Genomic DNA, 22,567 nt, shown 5'->3' with positions numbered 1-22,567 from the left:
GAGAAATCTGAAAGACCCGTTTCGTTGAATGGCTCTAGAGAGACTGTGTACCAATTTGCGTGATGTTTGGACAAAATCTGTAGGTGTACTGTCCAAAAACTTGTTTTGCACAAAGCGGCCTCCTGGTGGCGCTATAACAGGCCGTTCTGGAAATTCTGGGGCAGAGGTTCATCGTTGGCATCCAGGGAGTGTGTGTGCAAAATTTGACATTGACCGGGTTAACGGTGCCGGAGATTAGCTGTTCACAGACGGACGGACGGACGGACGGACACACACACACACGGACACACGGACGGACGGACGGAGTGCAAAACATACTCTCTCCCCATGCCTTCGGCCTGGTGGAGACAACTATTCTACACCTACAGTATATCAAAGACTACAGTTACTTCTGAAAACGTTGAAATCTTCTTCCCTTACTCTTTAACTTAGGTGTTGGTCTACTATTCACCAGCCTGCTGGAAACTTCTCAGTCACATTGACATGGATAGTTCTTCAGCGTTGAATCACAAGCCACCACATATCTATGGAATGGAGGGAACAACGGACTAAAGCAGGGGACACTTCAAATAGAACTTATGAACTTGTAAAATCCTTGTGTAACCTCATCACAGCATCCCGTTACTATACATCACAGGAACTGTGAGTGTCAGGAATTTTGGGGTTGTGTTCATATCTATCTAGACTATAAATGCACCAAGTCTGTTTGTACATTACGTACGTGTGTATGTACGTCTGTAATCCACGTAACTCGGGAACGGGAACCGTTCGCCCCACCGACTTCAAATTCACACCGCCACAGGGTGTGCAGTGCCCGGTGTCGAGTCTGTCGGATAGCCGGTAGTCCAGAACCAGGACAACCAGGCATATATGGCCGGGCAACCAGTCTCTGCCCGGCCATATATCTCCATATATGGAGCTGGCTAGCTCTGCTCCATATCTAATGCGTTTCATTTAGAGCTATGTTACTCTCAACTTCCGCCGCTCGCATGAATGCAGACCAGCCTCTCCTCTTTAGCGTAAATAAAAATATCGTTTTTGCTACTCACCAAAACAAAGGCGGGTTGTGTCATTAGAAAGACTACTTTCCTTAGTGGACGCACTCTGAGCCCCCCACCACACGTAAAACTGTACTTTTTGGCCAGAAAGGGATTTTTTTTCACCGGAGGAAAAATATTCTCTATGAGGCAATTCTCTGGGCAATATCGGTAGAGGGCGCAGCGGAGTAACTAAAAGTATTTTTTCCCCGGTGGAAACAAAATCCCCTTTTGGCCAAAAAGTACAGTTTATACGTGTGGTGGGGGGCTCAGAGTGCGTCCACTAAGGAAAGTAGGCTTTCTAATGACACAACCCACCTTTGTTTTGGTGAGTAGCAAAAACGTTCTTTTTATTTACGCTAGCTCTAAATGCAATGCATTAGAGCTATGGACCAGAGCTAGGAGCTGGCCTGTTCTGACATCACAATGATTGTTCTGACACCTGCATAGACCCCATATTTGGGCATGCCTGACAAAGGACTCCATATATGGGCATAAAAGGGACACAGACACAGAAATGCACTCTGACGAGCTGCCAACTTGCGCTTCGCACACAAGTTGGCCATGAATGGCCTACTTGTGCGCGAGCAGAGCGCTCAACTTACCTCAACCAAGTTATTGAAACATCTGAGTAATATGTCTATATAAATCCCGTTCCAGATATCCACTACAACGGGTTCTACATGTTTTAAGTGTCAGTTCATGTAAGTTTGAAACTCAAATTGGTTACGTCATCCACATATTATGTATACAGTATATTGTGTATTTTGGTGGCCCCTTTGATCAATCATGGATTGGCCTATGATGTAACTATGTATGTTTATGTAAAAAGGGTGGTTCCTGATTGGTCATGGAAGTCACCGACATACGTAGCCGAAAACAGTACTTTTGCGCTCTGCTTGCGCACGCAATAACTGGGTGGAGCATTAATTTCCAACTTGCATCGTTCCAAGTAGGCCAGTGCCCAACGGGCACCGCTCTAGTATTGTAAAACACAGGAAAGATGTGAGCATGTCACAGAAAGAATGATACCCATAGACTGTAAACAGTCACATATACAAGAACAAAAATGTATCTCATACAGTATACTAGTATAGTGTGTATTATTTATATGACCAAAAATGTTATTATAGCCTATTCTATTCCCTCAAAACACACTCTATGGAGAATAACATTGGATCATCTTAAAATCGTCTTATATATATTAAGAATTGTGGTCCAAAAATAAATCACACCCGTGTGAAGTGAGGGGCGCTCTTATCATCTGAGCAAATCGACATGTTACATGTAACATGTCGATTTGCTCAGACACATATGACGTAAATTCTCCTTTCATTGTCAACAGGAATTTAATGTTTGTGTAATTAGAAAATCTACACTAATAGCTGAATATAGGACAACAAACTGTCTCTGCGATATTGTCGGGGAGGTGTCTCTGAATCGTTTACGACAGTCAGTCACTCATATTCGATACAGTCTGTTTCTATAGCGAAAATGTAACTAATGTGGCAACAGTAACATTAGCGTTTTCTCACAGTCAGTTGATTCTTCATATCCATATGAGTGAAACCGCCGGGATGATTCGTTTATTTTTCAAACAGTTCTTATATGAGGCCATTTAAGATCCCCTATGGGGATTATAATACAAATATGTATACAAATATGTATAGAAATACAAAGAAATCACACCCGTGTGAAGTGAGGGGCGCTCTTATCATCGTATCATCATGCATCATCATCTCATACTGGCCAATCAGAATGCCTGTTGCCACAAATGTACGTCATATTTGGCGGACATATGACCTAATTTCTCCTTTCATTGTCGATGGCAAATATTGAGACGTGTGAGGTCAAAAGCTGGGTGTAGGAGGGGCTAGCGCCCCTCAAAAATACACGAACCTGTGAAATAGCGCCCTCTAGCGATATCGACCTGAGACTCTGTGCGCTCTACATCCTACACATATAGATATGGAGGTCTTCCAACGTGTTTCAGGCCTGATAGTGAGATGAAGCAGGGACCCCGGGATGCGCATGCTTATCCTATTTTGTGCGGGAACCCCTTTTGGTGTTAGCATTATGTTATGCTTTAGCTATTGAAAAATAGCAGATCTACAAGCTCATAGCGCGCCACCGAGTGGCGCGCTACGAGCTTGTAGGTCTGCTATTTTTGAAAAATCAAAGAACCACTGACATAGAAACATAGCTTTTTCAGAAAACTGTCAGGATGTAGAAGACATTTTTAGAATCTGATCTCAGGTCAGAATGGGTTATCCGACACACCAAAGGTCCGACATGCGGAAATCACCCTTCGTTCCCGACATGCGTTGTTTCCGACATGCGTTGGTCCGTGCTTGCGGTTAGGGTTAGGTTAGGGTTTGGGGTAGGTTGTCGTTGTCGGTCTTATGACAGTCGGACTGATAGTATATGTCACGGTACGCTCCTCTGCCCTTGGACTGTCTGTGTTTTGGGACTTATTACTTATATTTGTGTTCTGTACCTTATTTTGTAGTTTTGTTCCTAGTGTTTCCTGTCTGCCTTGTTTACTGTCTCCTGCCTTGTCTCACCTCCCTGTATTAGTGTAACCCTAGCCACCTGTGTTCTGTTGCCTGTTAGCCTATCCCAGTGTTGATTGTGTGTCTCAGTTCACCTGTGTGTAGTTAGTCTTAGTCTATTTATATGCCCCAGTGTTTTCAGCTCCTTGTCAGTTCGTCGTCATGAATGATGTGGTCAGTTCCTTGTGTTTCCCTAGTTAGTTATTCCTAGTAAGTTAGTAAGTCCTAGTTATGTCCTAGTTATTCCAAGTCCTAGTTATGTCCTAGTTATTCCAAGTTGTTTCACAGTGCGCGTTTTTGAGAATTAAAACCACTTGAATTCACTCCTCTGCCTGTGCCTAGTTCGTTCTGCACCTGAGTCCTACACCTCCAGAACCACATCCTGACAGTATGTCAGAACTAAAGCCTGTACCTGTCTGACTGTCTGTCTGAAACACTGTCGCTGCTCCTCACTGGCTGCACCAATCGCTCAGAATTTTCACACAGGAGGTCTTAACGATGCCCTTTTTTCTATTTAACAAATGTAATTGAATTTAGTGAATTAAAAATTCCCATCGACTTATATGGGAAAATGTGAAAACTCACATTCAAGTATTTTCCTCTCAGAAACCGGCGTAAGGGCTACAGTTGGCCTCATGGTGGCGCTATAACAGCCCACTTTACATTTCGCCTTATAACTCAACCGTAGGTCGTAAAATATAAATTTCTCTTTACTTGGATTCCTTGGGTCATTCCTTGGCACCATATAGGCCACATCAGGATGAATTTTACATAATTTCGAATTTTCTTCAAAACACACATTTTGCTCTTCCACCTACAGATGTCCAAATCTCACAAAAACGGTACACATGATCTCTGGACCTATCCGATTAAAACACCACAGGCAGAATTTTCATAGTCCGTATCGTTCAGCCGTAAACAGCTTCCAAAGATGTCCAATCCACCAAAAAATTGTAATCACATGTCGAGGGTGGTTGAATCAACAGAGAGCCAAAAGCAATTCCATTTTCATACAAAAACTAAACTTCCGAGTGCGTCTGTGCCTTCGAGCCAACCACACTTTACAATTTCCCCAGAATTGCACCTTTCCTGTACTTGCCCGATGGGGAAGTGCCTCTGACACCAGACTGATTACACCTCAAAATACATGATGTATGATCTACATCATTTGGTGTTCATATATTTGAACGGATAAGGAGGTTTTAAACTTTTTCATAGTCAGATTTAATAGATAGAGCTTCAGAGTCAGACTTGTTTGACATTATCTTTTCTTTTATTCACGTACATTTTCAGACAGTTTTAAAGCCTTTATATGTAGTCAACTTGACTAAACATGGTTCTGTACTTGGTCTACTTTTTTCCCTCTACACCAATAGCGTCAATAGCGCTAATAGCCTGGCATAGCCAGACAAATATCACTGCATAGACATTAGTCTGGGACTTTGGTGTGGAAGATTTATTTCCAAGGGGCGGTTGCAAACTGATTCCAATGACACAGCAAAAAAAAAGTCTCACTTTGAATAGTGGGCTCTGATTGGTCACCCAATCTCCCCAGGGGCATTTTTATTTCCTATATGGCAGACTTGTCTGGTTTCCATGCTACAATAGCGCAGCGCGAAGCATTGTAAGCTTGTAGATCTGTTATTTTCAGCTAATGTTCTCCATCACACAAAGATGTGGTGGACCACCTGTAGTTACTCTGAGAACCCCCTAGGGGGATGAAACAGAGGGACCTTCACTACGTATTGTATACAATTGTGTTGCAGATTAAACCTTTTAATAGGGTTTTACCTTCTACACCAAAACTCTTTGCCAAAAAATAAATGTTCACATTAATGCATGATCCCCGGCTATAGAGCGTCGCAGTCCCGCCCCCTTTCATGACAACGCCAGGCCCAGAAAATGATTCCCAATGCATTTTTCCCATAGACATTTCAAAAAGTATTTATTTAAAGACGGTTACGCCGCGGACAAAGCCAACTCGAGTCGTGACAACTCATGACAACAAACACAATATTTTGGACCAAACAAATAATTACAAAGAAGAAAAACAACAAAACAAGTGTTTCTTCTTTCTAATTATTTGTTCGGCCCAAAAAATTGTGTTTGTTGCCATGATTTGTCACGACAAGAGTTGGCTTTGTACGAGGCTTAAAAGGTCTTTAATTAAAATACTTTTTGAAATGTCTATGAGGAAAATGAACGGAGAATCATTTCCTGGGCCCTGGTAGGGGGCGGGACTGTGACGCTCTATAGCGGCTATAGGTTAGCATGCTAAACACACAGTTTGAGATTAGATAAGTACTACTATAGCTACATTCTGTCAGTTCAGGTTAAAAGTTAAAGTACAACTTAAAGAAAAAATATATAAGTTTGAAGTAGGGGTGCACAATTATGAAATTATGACCGATATCCGATCTCCGATTATTTGCAGGGTTATATCTGCCAATACCGATTCTGACCGATTCCGATATTATACAGAGGACCATAATGGAAACAAGCCTATAGGGGCTTGGCCCAAAGCCTGTTAATAAAGTATTAAATCAATCAATAAAATATCATATTTGATTTGGCTTTTGTTCTAGACTAGAGGTACTAGAAACTTTAGATTCATATTGAACTCATTGGTGCATTTCTACATTTTAAATTTAAATGTTATTTTGCTGGTGAAAACCGATAAAATAATCTGTATTATTTTGAGACTATATTCCGATATCGACATGGCGTTTTTATGGCCGATGTACGATTCCGATTATGCTGCCGATTATATCGCGCATCCCTATAGTTGTAATCTACAGTATCTAAGTAAGATGGATGGATCCAAGTATCCATCCATCGCCCCACATGAAAATGTACAGCACACATGCATGTAGCCTATTCATACACAAGTTGACACAAAAGGCAAGGCTCATTTGTCCATTAACCAAACAAGTTTAGGCAGCACTTGTTGTGTGTAGATAATATAGATTTGAATTGCTGATTTTGGAGGAATGGCGTTGTTGCAGTGTCACAGGGATGACATTACTCATTTATGCCATGAATACTGAAAAGTTCGTCTCTCAGGAGCCCTGTCTGGTAGTCATACAATAGAAGGCTTAATTACATTAAGCCATTTTGGGCGGGAACCCCTTTTGGTGTTCTAAGCATTATGTTATACTTTAGCTATTGAAAAATAGCAGATCTACAAGCTCATAGCGCGCCACCGAGTGGCGCGCTATGAGCTTGTAGGTCTGCTATTTTTGAAAAATCGTGAAAATGTGGATATATATTTTTTTTTTCAGAACAAATGTTTTTAACTCAAATCTTTGCTTCTGGGGGGGTCCCTGGAACAACATATTTTTAGATGGGGGTCGGCGACCTCTTACATAAAAAAATGTGGGTTCCTTGACCTGAAATATTGAGCACCACTGATATAGAAACATACAGTAGGTATTTCAGAAAACTGTCAGGATTTTGAAGACATTTTTTAAATTTCGACGTTAGGCCAAAACGGGTTAAGTTCTGAGAAGAGTGGAGCTAATGGCTGACATTTTGCTACACTATGAGTGCTCCTTCCAATAACAATAGAAACCCAAATAAGACCTAATTAATATGCATAGCTGAGCCAATGAACTTAATTGTCAGGTTGCTTTTATCAACCTGTCAAAGGGTTGACAATTAAAACAGCCTCCACTAAAACTTTAATGAGAAGCAGGAGAGGACGATGACGAGGGAACAAAAAGACGCGAGCTTCATCCGTCCTGAAAGACGCTACAAGACAACTAGCCATTATTATTTCCTATCAGGATAAAACTATGCAAATCACATTATGCATATTTAAATAGTCAACGAGTCAATGAGTGATATTTAATTTATTACCTATACTCTTAGAATGAATATTTGATGATGTTTTTAAGTTGATGAATTCATTAGATAATTTTGCGCCGAGCTGTATACCAGCAAAAGAAAATTAAGAAGAAATGTCTGCAACCCTGGAGTTTGCATGTTCTCCCCGTGTCTCCTAGGGTAGGTACCCTCACAAAAACATGCAGTAATCCTGGTCTCTAAAACTACCTCCCCCTGGCCAGCCGGGGCGCCTGATGGAGGGGAAAGGAACTGGTCGGAATAACGTGTTCCTTCCACGCGCTACGTCCGGCCAGGGAAATTCCCCCCTGTCAGGTGAAAAGAAGCAGCTTGGACTCCTCATGCATAGAAGGAGGCATGAGGTCAGTCCGCTGCCCCCCCAGGTTGGCAGAGGAAGTGTAGCGCCAAGGATTACATTAGATAATTGGCACTGGGTGAAAAAAACTGGGTTGCAAAATCGTGGGATAAAAATTAAAAAAAAGAAAAAAAGAAAAAAAAAAAAAATGTCTGTACCCCTTCGAACGTCTACCTGGTTTCTATAGCCCTTTCTATAGCCCTTTCATCAATCCACCTCCAAATACATGGTAAGTAAAGTTCTGAAGCCTTTTTTCACGAGACGGAACGATGCACCCCATCAGAGCCGATTCTGGGTGACGGCGACTCGGTCCACCTGCTCGACTGAACCGGGGGGAGAGAGACGGCGAGCAAGCATTTTTTCGACACGAGTTCTTTCTCTCCCAACACTGACACCGCCGTGTCTGCCATGTTCCAGAGGGGAAGTTAACCCATTTTGGGCGGGAACCCCTTTTGGTGTGTGTTAGCATCATGTTATGCTTTAGCTATTGAAAAATAGCAGATCTACAAGCTCATATCGCGCCACCGAGTGGCGCGCTTCCGAGCTTGTAGGTCTGCTATTTTTGAAAAATCGAAGAACGACTGACATAGAAACATAGCTTTTTCAGAAAACTGTCAGGATGTAGAAGACATTTATAATAATTAATTGCATTTTTATAGCGCTTTTCCAAGTGCTCAAAGCACTTTACAATGGTTCATTCATTCATACATTGGGAGGTGAAGCGGCAAACAGTCGACACCAGCGTCCTCACTTCCCACATTCACACACCGACGGTGGCGAGCTCACACCGACCGACTCATCGGAGGCAATGTGGGGTTCAGTGTCTTGCCCAAGGACACTTCGACATGTGGACAGGAGGAGGAGCCGGGATTCGAACCGCCGACCCAGGGATCATTGGACGACCTGCTCTACCTCCTCCTGAGCCACAGCCGCCCACGATTGTATAGAATCGAGCTCAGGTCTAAACGGGTTAAAAGTGCTGACTCACTCCCAGCGCACTGGTTGTTGTTCTCTCTTACAGATGTGACCGTTAATAGGCCCGCATCCATAATCATTAGAGTGTCTCGGTGCACAGGTACCCGATGGGCCCCGTGCGTCTGCCATTTGGTCTCGGTTCACCGTGCATCAGCCTGCAGATGTGAGCGAGAGACGCACACACCTGCTCGGGGGGCTCTCTCAAACAGACCGGCGCCATCCGTCACACCTCACGCTGTACGCTCGCTCTGTCGGAACAAGGGCCTTGGTTCCGGTCCAACGGCCCTCAGACTGTAGGTCAGCCGGGCCGTCTCTCGTGATGAACCCGCCCCAACCATGAATCATATCCTCCCCGTCGTCGTCGCTTTATCCCATTCTGTACGGGAACCCCTTTTGGTGTTTTAAACTAACTAATTATGTTATACTTTAGCTATTGAAAAATAGCAGATCTACAAGCTCATAGCGCGCCACCGAGTGGCGCGCTACGAGCTTGTAGGTCTGCTATTTTTTTTTTAAATCGTGAAAATGCGGCACAAATCTTTGAATATATTCTTTCAGAGCAAACGTTTTTAACTCAAATCCTTGCTTCTGGAACAACACATTTTCAGATGGGGGTCTGCAGCCAAATACAGATAATTCTGGGGGTCCTTGACATGAAATATTGAGCACCACTGACATAGTGCTTGTAGGTCTGCTATTTTTGAAAAAATCGTGAAAATGCGGCACAAATCTTTCAATATATATTCTTTCAGAATACTTTTACTTTTATTTCGACGTCAGGCCTAAATGGGTTATGCCCACACCCCTCGCTATAGCCAAGCCCCTGACACCCACCCACACACCCCCCCACTACACCACCGTACCCTCCCCGATCGGCCCCTTCGTGGGTTCTCTCTCTCTCCTCTCATCTACAAGCTCCTGGGCTCAACAGGGTAGCTCAGGTTGAGCCAGGTGTAGAGACGGGCAATCTGAAAGAGAAAACACACACTAATGATCTTGTTTTGGTTTGGTTTTTCGAGTGTTTCTTTTTTTTTCTTTCTCCCACACTGTCCAATACAATGTATCATACTACGCCTCCTCCTCCTCCTCCGCCTGCAAGCCACCATACACACAGACGGACACACACACACACACACACACACACACACACACACGGGCGCGCACGCACACACACACACACACACACACACACACGGGCGCACACACGGGCGCACACACACACGCACACACGCGGGCGCACACACACACACGCACACGCACACGCACACACACACGGGCGCACACACACACGCACACACGCGGGCGCACACACACACACGCACACGCACACGCACACACACACAGGCGCGCGCAAACTTTTGTCCAGATCTTTCACGGGCATCAGGCCACGCTTCACACTACATTTGTTGATGTGTGCATGCATGTGCACGTCTCATGCCAGCCTTCCTCCCATCAAGCCCTAATGAGGCCAGCTGGCTCTGCGCTCGGACCAAACCAAACTGGAGAGACACGGACGGCGCAGCCCCGGCTCTCCTCCTCGCCTTGTACACCCCCCCCCCACCCCCCCCCACCCCCGCCGCGCTCCCCAACCCACTACCACCACCACCCAACGCTCCCTAGTCACCCACCCACCCACCCACCCGCCCGCACCAGCACTCTCCTCCGGATATCTGAAAGGGGCTTTGCAGAGGCACCGGACGGCTGAGCACCAACGGAAGATTTGGAAGTGGCCAGTGAGCAGCGTTTGTTAAAATGTACCGTGTCTCCACCCTTGGCAGGGGCCTGAATTAGAAAGGCCGTGGCTGTAGCCCCAACACTTTCTCCCTGGTTGCTCACTACGTACGTATCATACCATCACCACTACCACAGTACCATCAGCACTCTGTCTGCAGCATCTATAACCCATTCTGACCCGGGATCAGATTCTAAAAATGTCTTCTACATCCTGACAGTTTTCTGAAAAAGCTATGTTTCTATGTCAGTCGTTCTTCGATTTTTCAAAAAATAGCAGACCTACAAGCTCATAGCGCGCCACTCGGTGGCGCGCTACGAGCTTGTAGATCTGCTATTTTTCAATAGCTAAAGCATAACATAATGCTAACACCAAAAGGGCCGGGTTCCCGCCCAAAATGGGATAACAGCAGGAGCTAGAAGCGCCCGCTGTTGAGATCCGCTGTAGAACAGCGGAGAGGAGGAGATCTAGCCCCAGGCGTAATCGAGGGAATACCATTTCCTGACTATGGATACAGAGAAGTGCATCCGATGTGTTACATATACTATACCGACAGTAAACTACAATAGAAAAGACAGATAAAACACTAGACCATAGTTGTATTTCGGTTTCATTTCATTTTAGTTGTATTTTATGAAATATATTTAACCCATTTTGGGGGCGGGAACCCCTTTTGGTGTTAGCATTATGTTATGCTTTAGCTATTGAAAAATAGCAGATCTACAAGCTCATAGCGTGCCACCGAGTGGCGCGCTACGAGCTTGTAGGTCTGCTATTTTTTAAAAATCGAAGAACGACTGACACAGAAACGTAGCTTTTTCAGAAAACTGTCCGGATGTAGAAGACATTTTTAGAATCTGATCTCAGGTCAAAATGGGTTAAAGAAACAATAATAAAAATTAACATGTTTTGTATAGTTATGCCGTCAGAATTTGTTTTTCTCATTAGACTATTAAACTGTATAGAACTACTTGGATTAATTTCACATTATTAACGAGCATTATTGTTCTTAAGGGCCAAAACAAACTCTACAGAGAGCCTCACATGGTCCAGGTTTACTTGGCACGGTTAGGTCCATGTGGACGAGTAATTCCTCTTGCATTGTCTCGTGGACAACTAACAATGTACTTACTTTTAGTCACACATGCACAACACACACCCCACACACACCTGTGCATACTAACACAAACACGTGCAAGCAAAATGTGTACAAGCACATCCTTCAGAATACATGCACTTGTGGCAACCCACCCACCCACACACACGCGCACACACGCACACACGCACGCATTTGGAAACAGTCCCCTTCATCCGATCAGTAGACAGATCTCGTTCAATCTGGTGTGGAGACAGCTGACTGTATGTGAGGTTCTCTTTGCCCAGGAAGAGAGAGTGGACCAGGGGGAACACCTTAACAGGTAGCCCTGGGGTGCTTACCGGGGTTGGGGCAGCCAGGGGGGGAGAGAGTGGCTGTGGGAAGCCGCACCACCATACCACCGCTCTCTCTCTCCTCTCCTCTCTGTCCACTGATTATGAAGCGGGTCCCAGACGGGTGCCTTCAGGAACCCCCCAGGCTACTCACAGCCTCCCTCTCCTCTGCTACAGGGATCTGTCGCTGGGGGATTCGACTGAAGTGTGAAGAGTAGGGGTGTATCTGGGAGGACGCGCTGAGAATTCTAAATAGGTACACGCTTTGGCGCCGTTTGTTGTCTCTCGGTTTAACCGATTCTGGGCGGGAACCCCTTTTGGTGTTAGCATTATGTTATGCTTTAGCTATCGAAAAATAGCAGATCTGCAAGCGCATAGCGCGCCACCGAGTGGCGCGCTATGCGCTTGTAGGTCTGCTATTTTTGAAAAATCACACCTGTGTGAACTGAGTGGTGCAAATCCCCCCTCTCTCTCTCTCATTAGCAGGCAACCGTGCAATACTATCTCTCTGTCTGTTTCTGGCACAACAGCGCCCCTACTGGTACTCATGAGTCACACATGAGTCACACACAAACATAGGTTAACACGAGTCACAGAGTCACAGACATTGCTGTTCCTTGGAGTGGTTGTACCACTCAAAAAACGACTGACATAGAAACATAGCTTTTTCAGAAAACTGTCGGGATGTAGAAGACATTTTTAGAATCTGATCTCAGGTCAAAATGTGTTAAGTTTTGCGCAGGTAAAAAATTGGGATGTGAGAGAAATTGAAAATGTATTTTAATTTTATAGTTTTTTTTTTTCTTCTTCCGGAGAGAGGACGATTTGCGTGTCTGTCTTGTGTGCAGGAATCTGTCTCGGAATCAGTTGTGTTTTTGACTCATCTATTCTCCAGATGGTGTGATAATATTATAGTCTTCGTTTTTTTGGTAGAGATTCAACTTGAATTCCAAACCGAAACGTGCTCTGATTTGTATGTGCTGCCAGAGCCGAGTGGAAAAGGTCTCAACACTTGGGCTCAACTATAACCCTGTCTTGAGTTATGATGACATCCCAAGTTTCCAAAAAGCCCCCCTGGCTTCAACTGTCTCTGCGATAGTGCGTGTGTGTAAAAACTCCCTGCAAACTCCCCCCCACCCCCCAAAAAAAAGAAAGAAAGAAAAAAATCATAACTAACCAATTTAGACCTGAGATCAGATTCTAAAAAATGTCTTCTACATCCTGACAAGTTTTCTGAAAAAGCTATGTTTCTATGTCAGTCGTTTGATTTTTCAAAAATAGCAGACCTACAAGCTCGTAGCGCGCCACTCGGTGGCGCGCTATGAGCTTGTAGATCTGCTATTTTTCAATAGCTAAAGCATAACATAATGCTAACACCAAAAGGGGGTTCCCGCCCAAGAGGGGCTAATGAGCCCATTTAGCGCCCAGCACCTGACTTTGGCCCGTGATCTCCGGGAGACATTAGAGGCAATTTGCCATCGACTTCAGGGCTCGTGTCCCAAACGTTATCAATGAGCTTGTCAGGTAGAGACCTAACCTCCCTTTGTTTCCTCCGCCCCCCTCCCCCCCCCACCCCGGTTCCCCCTGCCTTGCTCCCCGGGCCCCCGAAGTAGGAACCAGCGGCATGATGTCACACACCTGTTTGGCTGGAGGCTGCGGCCCCGGCGTTGCTCCTCGCAGCCCGTGGGTGGGGTGTCGCGTTGGCACCCCTCACTCCCTCCCCTTGTCGCTGCCGTGCTACGCCCCGTGGATGTGTCAAAATGGCAGATGATGGTCGGGGTGTGTGCAGCTGCTTGGGAAGAGGAGTGCCAAGGGCGCTCATTTCCTGCGGTGAGTTTTAATTTGCTCTACACCCGCCGCCGCGTCGTCTTCTGGAGAACTCTAGCCCCCGCGCACGCCCCGCGAACATGCACGCACGCACACACACACGCACACATGTGTGCGCGCACACACACACACATGAACACAGATCAGAGTTAAGCACAAACACATGCACACAAACGCACGCATGCACGGATTGCACGGATTACACACACACACACACACACACACACACACACACACACACACACACACACACACACACACACACACACACACACACACACACACACACACACACACACACACACACACACACACACACACACACACACACACACACACACACACACACACCTGCCACCACCCAAGGGGCCACAAGTCCCAGGTGACCCGGTAGAGGTGAGTGCACATATGGAAAAGGAGAAGGGGAAAAAAAAAAGATGGTGCCAGAGTTTAGTTTTTGTGCCAGAGTTTAGTTTTGGAAACAACACTTTTCCTAAAACTCTAAAAACTAAAAACATGCTCCCAGGACTTGGTATATACAAGACAAAAAAAACATAAAACTTTTCGGAGATGTCGAGATGCCGAGATATACAGACAAGGGACATAACTCACTGAAAGAATACGCAGCTATCAGTGCTGTTGCATGCAAAGGGTTATATCCCTTTTGACATGCGCTATGCAGTTGTCACTGGTAACTTAAATCCCCATTGATCAGACAGCTACAGTGAATGTGTGTGTGTGTTGATGTTTTTTTTCTCTCCAAGTCCCACTTTGCGAACAAACCCATTTTCACACGGGGCACACGCACGTACCTGACAGTTACACCCAAACAAGCTTCGCTGTTTACTTGAGAACAAACATGTAGACGCCAACCGGCAAATCTATTCTCAATACACACATCACCCCAGACGTAAAGAGATTCAATTTTCGCCTACCGGGAGTGTTTCCATTTTTTTTTTTTTTTATCTCTTCTTTTTTTTTTACGAAACATTCTCTCCTCTCCTCTCCTCACCTCTCTCTATCTCTCTCTCTCTCTCTCTCTCTCTCTCTCTTCTGTGTCAAGACAGCCGCCTTTGATGCTAGCATCTAATATACAGGGCTAAAAAACTATAGTTTGCTGTGAGCTGACAGATAAAACAGTGCAAGACGCCATTACCCTGCAAAGCGGAATAATGAGGAGACCTGAACACACAGAAGACAGGAGCCCGGTTGAATTACCGTGGTCTCTCATCCAAGGTGGGAGCTTTTTGACAGCTATCCAGGCAGCACAACACATTACCATACTGACGCTGCTCTGTAGTGCCAAAGAAAAGCTTTGATGAAAACATAACTGGGAAACTGGGAAATCTGTGTGTGCGTGTGCGCGCGTGTGTGTGTGTGTGTGTGTGTGTGTGTGTGTGTGTGTGTGTGCGTGTGTGTGCGCTTGCATGCTGCATGTCTCTGCACACTTGTGCATGCACATGCGACTACAGTATACTGTATGCTTGGCCCATGCATGTGTGTTGAGCATGCACACGTGTGTGTGTGTGTGTGTGTGTGTGTATGTGTGTGTGTGTGTGTGCGTGTGTGTGCGTGTGTGTACTGTAAGTGTGTAACGACAAAGACAAGGCACGACAATGTACCAAACAGTGTCAAGCTGCAACTTTGTGTTCTCTTAATTACTGAGTGAAAACACACACGTATCTGGAGTGCACTTGCTTCCATTGCAGTGTGTGTGTGTGTGTGTGTGTGTGTGTGTGTGTGTGTGTGCGTGTGTGTGTGTGTGTACTGTAAGTGTGTAACGACAAAGACAAGGCACGACAATGTACCAAACAGTGTCAAGCTGCAACTTTGTGTTCTCTTAATTACCGAGTGAAAACACACACGTATCTGGAGTGCACTTGCTTCCATTGCAGTGTGTGTGTGTGTGTGTGTGTGTGTGTGCGTGTGCGTGTGTGTACTGTAAGTGTGTAACGACAAAGACAAGGCACGACAAATGTACCAAACAGTGTCAAGCTGCAACTTTGTGTTCTCTTAATTACCGAGTGAAAACACACACGTATCTGGAGTGCACTCGCCTCCATTGCAGTGTGTGTGTGTGTGTGTGTGTGTGTGTGTGTGTGTGTGTGTAACGACAAAGACAAGGCACGACAATGTACCAAACAGTGTCAAGCTGCAACTTTGTGTTCTCTTAATTACCGAGTGAAAACACACACGTATCTGGAGTGCACTCGCCTCCATTGCAACACGACGAGGCCTGGGTTTTCGCATGTATTCATGTTTATGGTTGATTTATTCATTTGAAATTATCAAAGGATATAAAGACCCAGTTGACAATATGTCTAAAAATTAAAAGAAATCCTCTCCGACTGCAACCGAATGCGACATATTTATTATACCATCGCCATTAAACCATTTAGGCCTGAATATGATGTTCCAGGGACCCCCCCCCCCAGAAGCAAAGATTTGAGTTAAAATGTTCACTCTGTAAGTCTGTAATAATATATATTCAAAGATTTGAGGCACATTTTCACGATTTTTCAAAAATAGCAGACCTACAAGTTCATAGCGCGGCACTCGGTGCCGCGCTATGAGCTTGTAGATCTGCTATTTTTCAATAGTTAAAACACCAAAAGGGGTTCCTGCCCAAAATGGGTTAATGTGATTAGCTAGTTAGTTATCCATATTCAAACAGAGTGGGGCTTGATGTTAGATCTTTGGCAAGGACACCCTGTACCGAGTTTTGGCACGGTACTGTGCCGCAGTATGCTGCTGACTCTGGGTCTTAACGACAGGCTAAACGAAGCGGGCGTTACGGCCCCCTGGATAGGTCATTACTCGTCCGTGGCCAAGAGCTAAACTGGAGCAGGGCTTTTTAAAGAGGGGAGCAGGTGTGTTTCACCATAGGGGCTGGAGCCGGCCCAAGACCAAACAGCCTTAACGGTCTTTATCTCCTTCATAATGAGGCCACGCTCTCCACACACCCGAACCCTGCCCACATGGGCTAATGCTGGAGGTATGGAGACCCGACCCTCCCCGCCGGTTAAATGGTGACACTTTCAAAATGACCCGTGCCCCGAGCAATGGAGGGAACCAGCGGCACGTCATGAATATCTATAGACACGCATCGGTACGGCGCTATGTGCCATTCATTGAAACCGGGGCTTCTTTAGGATTTTTTGTCGCAGGCTAATTGGGTAATTATTCAAAAGTGTGAGTTTCTAAAACTAGGAGACCCAAAAAAGAAAAAAAACTAGATATCCGTTGAGTATACAAAGCAACATGTTAACCTTTTCTTGTTTAACCCATTTTGTGCGGGAACCCCTTTTTTGGTGTTAGCATTATGTTATGCTTTAGCTATTGAAAAATAGCAGATGTACAAGCTCATAGCACGGTCACAGTGCCACGCTATGAACTTGTAGGTCTGCTATTTTTGAAAAATCGAAGAACGACTGACATAGAAACATAGCTTTTTCAGAAAACTGTCAGGATGTAGAAGACATTTTTAGAATCTGATCTCAGGTCAGAATGGATTAAAGGTAAAATGCTTAAATAACTGTGTGCACTGGATAAGGGCTCCTTGGTGTACTAATTTAACTGCATGGGCGCCTGTTAGTGTGAAGGCTTGCGTGCGTCTGTGGCGCGTGTGCGCGTGCGTGTGTATGTGTGTATGTGTGTATGTGTGCGTGCGTGCGTGCGTGCGTGCGTGCGTGCGTGCGTGCGTGCGTGCGTGCGTATGTGCGTGCGTGCGTGCGTGCGTGCGTTGCGTGCGTGCGTGCGTTCACTAGCTGCGTTCGTATACACGTGAGTGTGTCTGAGTGGTATTGTCCCTCTCCTCTTTCACCTGTCTGAGTAGGTTCTCTGGTACGGTCCCTGTGCTCCCCGCAGTCTCCTCAGTCCTGTCAGGCGAGTTGAACTTGATCAACATCAAACGGCATAGCATTCAAAAGTATTAGTGTTCGCTGTTGATGGACCCTCTCGCTATCACAAATCAGTCCCCAAGCTGCTTCATTATTTATCCCTAATTCATCAGCCACTGTCTCCGTGTGCGAGTGCAGTAACACAAACACACGCGCGCGCACACACACACACACACACACACACACACACACACACACACACACACACACACACACACACACACACACACACACACACACACACACACACACACACACACACACACACACACACACACACACTACAATCTCTGCTTCACCTCACACAGAGCATTTGTTTAGCCATATTCCGACATTACGAGCACAGAAGAGAGAGATATATAATAATAATAATAACCAGACTTTTCATTTTAACCCTAGCCCCAGGTCAGCGCAAAGAAAAATATTTTAGAGCGGTGATTAGCCCATTCTGGGCAGGAACCCCTTTTTGGTGTTAGCATTATGTTATGCTTTAGCTATTGAAAAATAGCAGATCTACAAGCTCATAGCGCGCCACCGAGTGGCGCGCTACGAGCTTGAAGGTCTGCTATTTTTGAAAAATCGAAGAACGACTGACATAGAAACAGCTTTTTCAGAAAACTGTCAGGATGTAGAAGACATTTTTAGAATCTGATCTCAAGTCAAAATGAGTTAGGGCCCATGCTTTATACGCTCAAAACGCTGATTATTGCGAAGGACCCCGGCAGTCCCGGTGTTTTCCTCTCTCTCCGAGCATCCTGGGATGCGAGTCCGAAGGTAGCCCCATGGTGCCGTGACCCCTGCCCTAGCGTGGGCGATCCCACCAGATGTGGAGTGTGTGCTGGGACAGTGGCGAGGGCCAGCGCGGTCTCACGCGGGGAGGCCCCCGTCTCCCCAAACTGCTACAGAGAGCATGGCCAGAGGGGTTCTGTCAGCACCGTTATCAATCATACCCTCTCTCTCTCTCTCTCTCTCTCTCTCTCTCTCGCTCTCTCTCCCTCCCTCTCTTTTTGCTCTCTACCACCACTCCCTCTCTCTTTTCTCACTCCATCTCCTTTTTCTCACTCGCCTCCTCCCCTCCTCTCTGTCTCTCACTTTGCTCACGTTCTCTCGCTTTTACTCATGCTTTTGTTTTTTTTCTCCCCTCTCCCTTTCTTTCTCACCCTCTCATGCAGAGATCCCTTCTTTTTTTGTGCCCACTCTCTCTCTCTCGTACACGCGGATGTGCACGCACGCACGCACGCACGCACGGGTCGCAAGCGCACACACACACACACACGCTCCCTACTTTTGCTGCCTCATACTCACTCATTTACTCGCTCACTCTCTAACAAACACACACACACGCGCCCACACACACACACACACACACACACACACACACACACACACACACACACACACACACACACACACACACACACACACACACACACACACACACACACACACACACACACACACACACACACACTCCCTACTTTTGCTGCCTCATACTCACTCTCACTCATTTACTCGCTCACTCTCTAACAAACACACACACACAAGCGTGCGCACACGCGCGCACGCGACACAAAGTATTTAACCTTGCTTTCGCCACTTTCTTCCCTTCTCTTATTCTATTACATCACTTATTTTCTTCAGTCACAAGGTTTGCTCGACGTTTTATCTAAAAATAGGCCTCACTCGTCCTTTGGATTGACAAAGCAGATGCTCTGGAAGGACTCGACTCCACAGTCAAATTCAAACAGAATAAATACGCGATGATTTACCCTGCCCAGGGAATCGCCCTGTGAGGTGAAGGGGAAAATGGAGAATGGGGCAAGGCAGGCGACACGTTTGGAGAAAGGAAAAAAAAAGAAAAGAAAGTAAAGACGAAGTTCACCATCTGCAGAACGAACCGGAAAAAAATCATGTTTTATGGAGGACACACAGAGGAAACGTTCACAAAGATGAAGTTAGAGGAAAGTACGTTGTGGTTTTTTTTTGTTTCCTTATCCCATTTTGACCTGGGAACGATTCTATGAATGTCTTCTAAATCCTGACAGTTTTCTGAAAAAGCTATGTTTCTATCAGAGTAGTATAAAAGAGAGTAATGACACTCCCGTTGACTCTCATTGTAACAATGGAATGCGGAAGTGCTCATTCTATCTCAATGGAATAGTTCCAGCCATATAGGAGCAATGTTTGGAACTATCGCCCATAGGTACCCGCTTTGCGGCGAGATCAAAGCGTGTCACCACTCTCTTACTAGATTACTCTGGTTTCTATGTCAGTCGTTCTTCGATTTTTCAAAAATAGCAGACCTACAAGCTCGTAGCGCGCCACTCGGTGGCGCGCTATGAGCTTGTAGATCTGCTATTTTTCAATAGCTATAAAAGCATAACGTAATGCTAACACCAAAAGGGCCGGTTCCCGCCCAAAATGGGTTATTATGAATAGTGACACGCTGTAATGGGAGCTAGAGGCGGGGGTCATGGTTTGAGGAATAGGTGCCAGTTGTCCCTGCCATCCGGCGTGGTAAGGTGTTCATAGACACATGGCGGCAGGCGGCTCTTTGAAGGCCCCCGGCCCCTCCCACATCCCTGCCACCCCCTTTGCATCTGCAATCGGTGGCAAATGGGTTACAGCCCGGCACAACAGACAACAACTAAATAACCCATTTAGACCCGACGTCGAGGCCTGGGCCGTGGCTCAGTGGTCTAGGCACCTTGGCTGGTAATCCAGTCTGGCAGTGCGCCGCGGGTTCGACTCCCGATCCCGACGGCCTTTACTGCATGTCTTCCCCCCATCTCTCTCCCCATTTCCTGTCAGCCTACTGTCTGTCCCTCCATAAAAAATATAAAATAAAGGCGAAAGCCACAAAAAAAAACATTAAAAAAACCTGAATAAAAAAAACGTTCGCTCTGAAAGAATATATATTCGAAATGTTGTGCCGCCACCTTTTTTACGATTTTTCAAAAATATCAGACCTACAAGCTCGTAGCGCGCCACTCGGTGGCGCGCTACGAGCTTGTAGATCTGCTATTTTTCAATAGCTATAAAGTATAACATAATGCCTATAGTTAAAACACCAAAAGGGGTTCCCCGTCTAGAATGGGATAAACAACATACCTGGGGTGGATCCCCTCCAAATCAGGAGTGCCAGTCTGGCTTTGGTGCATTTTTAAAACATCACTAGGTAATTGAACCCGAACGCTCACACACCGAAGACATTTGCATGGGGCTGGAGGTTGGAGGGAGAGAGGCTGGGGGGGAGGGGGGGGGGGAGGGGGGGGTTGTGGGGGGGGTATAAGCAATGGAGCAGCTGGTACGCACCAGTACGACTCCGGCTCAACCAGTCCTTCTGACTTCATATGTAGCACTTAATTGGTTCCCAAGGCAAGAATGAAATATTTAGCTCGCACGTCCTTTAAAATGCGATTGATTTTGATCTGACAGCTGTGCCTGTCCCGCGTGAGGGAGTGAGAGAGAGAGAGAGAGAGAAAGAGAGAGAGAGAGAGAGAGAGAGAGAGAGAGAGAGAGAGAGAGAGTGAAGGCTGTCTGGGCTCGTTGCCTGAGAATAGCACGACAACACCCACTCAAGCGAACACAAACAACGGTATATGGCCCACAGAATGTAAAGGATCATTCATGGATGCCATATGCTTTCAACTTAAGCCCCCCCTTTAAACCCCCCCATTTAACCTTTAACCTATTCTGGACGGGAACCCCTTTTGGTGTTAGCGTTATGCTATGCTTTAGCTATTGAAAAATAGCAGATCTACAAGCTCATAGCGCGCCACCGAGTGGCGCGCTACGAGCTTGTAGGTCTGCTATTTTTGAAAAAAATCGAAGAACAACTGACATAGAAACATAGCTTTTTCAAGAAAACAGTCAGGATGTATAGAAGACATTTTTAGAATCTGATCTCAGGTCAGAACGGGTTAAGATACAACCAACCCGACAGCTTTGGACATCATGAGTTCAAGCTGCTTTTTAACCACACATCAGCTCCAAAGGAAAAAATATGTATTTATTTTTTCACTATTTCGAATACACCTTTTAAAATAGCTCAACTATAGCCGATCTATACATCGACACGTTGTGAGCTTGTAGATCGGGCTATTTGAACTATAGATTTAAAAGGTTTTCCAAAAAAAGTTAAAAAGGGCAAATAAGGGATAAGGGGGTGGCACAAGATATATAGCCCTAAAAACACCAAATAGTGATTTATGGCGATGGTTTCAGATTGATGTGACGCACAATAGGCCGGAGCATGCATAAGAACAAATGTCAATTTTAACGTTACCACTTTAAGCACGGTTTGCATCAACACATTAAAATGAACAGTCTTCATTTAATCCCCAGAGAACAAACATGGATCATTGCATATAATTACTTTATCCCCCTTTTATATTATATTTTGCAGGCGTACGTGCTGCTCTGCACTAATAGTGAGGTAATGGGCAACGCAGCGCCATTGGATGTGAACCAGATATATCCGATCAAATTGAATTAATGTGATTAATTGTATGACAGAAATGAGCAATGCAAAGCAATCGCCTGGTCACGCCATAACATGATAGAGACACATTAGATGTGAAACCTGCACGGAAACCTATGACTTGGGAACCTCCCCCCCTGTCACATTGACTAAGCTGCAAATTGCATACAAACGGATATATCCTTTATATAACAGCGGTGATTTTCTCCACTTTATCCTACCTGTCAGGCTCAGAACATCACCGGCTAATTCTTTATTAAGTGAAAGGGCATCGGGGACCAGATGATCCAATTTAAGTACATTGGGCAGAATAGAAGACTAATTAAAACCCATATTTTTACATTATTAATTTTTGAACTTCACTTTTAATGAATGTGAAATGACAGGCCTTTCCATTTATACACACACACTCTTTGGGCTGCTCGACGTGGGAATA

This window comes from Electrona antarctica, assembly GCF_951216825.1.
Source record: "Electrona antarctica genome assembly, chromosome: 10".
NCBI classification, from domain to species: Eukaryota; Metazoa; Chordata; class Actinopteri; order Myctophiformes; family Myctophidae; genus Electrona; species Electrona antarctica.
Note: the sequence above shows the minus strand (reverse complement) of the source record.